Here is a 3854-nt window from a genome sequence, read left to right on the forward strand (position 1 = left end):
ATTTCAGGATGACAACGTGTATCTCCAAAAGGAAGCATTGAAGAGGATTTGATGTCAAAGAACCTTGAGCATTCCCACAGGGTGGTGCAACTTCCCTCTGGGGAACTGAATGGAGAGGTGCAGCACAAGCCTGCATTAATGCTTTCATGACCACCCCCCAAAATGTTTCAGGCAATAAGGAACAGTGCCTCTTGTGAAATATGGGCATGCTCTAATGGAGCCAGGAGAGGGGGAATAATGTGTCTACAAGGACCATTACAGGACAACAGACAGCAGATGCTACAGGTTGGTGAGGAGATCCAGGAAGACAAAGAACAGAAGAATGAACAAGGAGCAGGCTCAAGGAGCCAGCTGGATCAAGGTCGAGCACCCACAGAGAGGTGCATGAAGGCCCAGCCTGGTGCTCTCGGACCTGCGCCCTATTCTCAGAGCCTGAGACGCACGTGCGAACCTCTGCCTCACCTGAAATTGGTGCCTGCAAGCCGGGCACTTTTAGACCCAGAAAGACCAGGCACTCCCATCCCAGGCCAGAGGGAAAATCCCAATGTGAATTTGCTGCTTGGAACCTCTCTGGCAGTCTAGAGCTGCCCAGACATCCACCACTGCCTTGGCTTTGGCTTCAAGCAAAAGATCCTGTGTCCCCAGGGAACTTGACTTGGAACCTGCTCTGCCAGAGGCCAAGGGGGAACTTATTTAGGCTCTGCAGCCAGACTGAGGCTTCTCTCTGAGAGGGAGATTAGGGTGCAGTTTGTTTTCTTCTAAAACTACAAAAACTATCAAAGGCGGTCAAAGGGAGAAAAAAAAAAGTGAGCAAACATAGAAACCCCCAGAGAACAAAAGCCTGAAAACAAAACAAAACAAAACATCAATTGAGAGGACCATGTGGTTCTTCTCTCTTCTCATATAATATGTTGTATCACATTGATTGATTTGCGAATGTTGAACCATCCTTGGGGCCCAGGGATGAATCCCACCTGGTCATGGTGGATAAACTTTTTAATGTGCTGTTGGATCCTGTATGCTAGGATTTTGTGGAGAATCTTAGCATCCATATTCATCAATGGTATTGGTCTGAAAATCTCCTTTTTGGTAGGGTCTTGCCTTGTTTGGAGATCAAGGTAATGCTGACTTCATAGAAAGAGTCTGGAAATTTTCCTTGTGCTTCAATTTTTTGCAACCACTTTAGGAGAATAGGTGTTATTTCTTCTTTGAATGTTTGGTAGAATTCCCCAGGGAATCCGTCGGGTCCTGGGCTCTTGTTTTTTTGGGAGGTTTTTGATAACTGCTTCAATCTCGTTACTAGATATCGGTCTATTCAGGTTGTCAATTTATTCCTGGTTCAATTTTGGGAGTTTATAGTTTTCTAGGAATGCATCCATTTCATCTAGGTTGCTAAGCTTATTGGCATATAACTGTTGAAAATGACTTCTGATGATTATTTCCACTTCCATGGCGTTAGTTGTGAGCTCTCCCTTTTCATTCATAATTTTATGAATTTGGGCTTTCTCTATTTTTTTTTTTTATTAGTGTGGCCAATGGTTTATTGATCTTATTGATACTTTCAAAAAAACAGCTTCTAGTTTCATTGATGTGTTCTACTGTATCTCTGGTCCTTTGTTGTTGTTTTTTTTTTGTTGTTGTTGTTGTTATTTTGTTTTGTTTTTTTGTTTGTGTGTGTGTTTGTGTTGTCTGTGTGTGTGTTGACATAATACTTATAATTAAATTTCAAGAGATAGGAAGTCAATCTTTTATGGATAGGAATTCAATTTGACATGCCTTGAAAACTCACATTCCATCACTTTCAGACACATTTCCTACGAAGAATGTCACTTTTTACCCTCTTTTATAAACATGTATTCTCACAAACCTGCCTTCAAACAAACACCAAATTTTATGTGCCTGGTTAGAATAGTGTGGTTTGTCCCTTTTTTCATTGCGTCTTCCCATGTCTCTTGACTACCATGAGAGAATGAAATAGTATGTTATTTGTCTTTCTGAGACTGATAGATGTGACATAGCCAAATGATCTCAAAAACACTGACACATGTGCAAGTGGCAAGAATTTATTCTTGATTATGACTCCAGAATAATCTGTGGTGCCTATGAAGGACAGTGAGATAGTAGTACTGTCTAATAACTCCAGGCTTGTCTTCAGCCATGAACAAACCTGGAAGATGACCATATCAACTGAAACTTGGTGGAAATTGACCTAAATTCTACAAAGTAAAATCCACAGCTAAAGGAAAAAGAATTTGCAGAGACTATGGGAGAATATTTGAGACATGGTTCCAAATAGATGTGGGCTGTTGGTGCGTCAGAGGCCAGTGAGCCAATGCAAAAGACAAAGGAACAGGAGAGTGCAGAATACTGGTAACTCACAAGGTGCATGTTTCCCAAAACCATTGGCTTGGATCAGCACAGGGTCTTAATGGCACGAGTTTATGCCAAAAAAGTATCTTGAGGCCTGGAGATTTCAGATCAGCAGGCTTGGAAGACATCAACTTGAGAGAACACTGATTTTCTCCTGCAGAGGACACCAACAAGCAATCAGATGCAGACAGCCTGGAAACCATGATCAGAAACAATATCAGAAGACACAGTGGAAAGTTGGTGGTTTCAGGCAGTGCATCCTTGAGAGGCATTGTTCGTGGAGATGACTTGATGGGAGCACAGGAACTTAAGGGTTCTCACACCAGTAGCATCAAGAATGAGCTACTGGCCAAAGACAGAATGGTGATAACATTAGCTGCCTAAACGGCAAACACGAAATCCCAACCATTGAACACTTGGGGGACTGCCTTCCTCAGTCCAAGTTGCTTAGTCCCAGGAGAACAGACTCTCCTGTAGGGAACTAGAAGAAAGCCTTGTCCATATGCTCTCTCCTGACCTCAGCATTCTGCAGGACTTCATTCTGTTGAGTTGGCTGAATGTCTCCTTTCACAGGCATACCTGAGCCCACCGAGTTAAACCTCAGCATATTCAGCCCAGACCCCAAACACGCCAAATGGCAGTCAAGGATAGCCTCTGAAGATGATAGGCCTCAGCAACAGGGAAAGCCACAACACAACAGAAGAGGGAATGCATGTTACACACACACCTGAAACTCCCTCAAAGGCTAGCCCTTGTGTACTCCTCCATCTTATCTTCCTAAAGAAATTACCCTCAGACTAGAAAACAGAATGGATTTTCGAATACAGAGAAGAAGACAGAGACCTAGATCCATTTTAAAGGTGGAAGAATCAATTGATGCCGAGAACAAGGAACAGGAAATGATCATGGTCAGGCAATCAGAGTGAAACCTCTACATATAACAGGCCCTATGGAGGATTAAAATCAGCGTCCAGGATACTCTATGTACATTAGAAGACACAGAAGATATCAGAAATTATTGAATCACAGAGGTAAAACTGATAAAAATATAATTAAATAAAATAAAGAGTTCCTGATGAACATATTGGTAACAGAATGGATGCAATGTCCAGGAAGCCAGAAGAAGCAGAGGATTCAATGAGTGACCTGGAAGAAAAAGACAAGAAATTAAGGAATCATATTCAAAGAGAGAAGGAAGAATGATGGAACATGACAAAGAGCTTAGAGAAGTCTTTGAATCCAAGGAATGAAAAAAGATGTCTATTGTACGTGAACTATGAGTGACAGGAAAAAAAATGAGGGCTGAACATTTCTTTTTACTTTTTTTTAAATTTACTTTTAATTTATTTTCGGCATAACATTATTCATTATTTTTTTTCACCACACCAATGTTCCATGCAATCCGTGACCTCTATAATACAGACTACCTGGTATCCCAACCTACCACCCACCCAAAAATTCAAACCACTCAGATTGTTTTTTAG

Source organism: Mustela lutreola, chromosome Y (assembly GCF_030435805.1).
Source record: "Mustela lutreola isolate mMusLut2 chromosome Y, mMusLut2.pri, whole genome shotgun sequence".
Taxonomy (NCBI): domain Eukaryota; kingdom Metazoa; phylum Chordata; class Mammalia; order Carnivora; family Mustelidae; genus Mustela; species Mustela lutreola.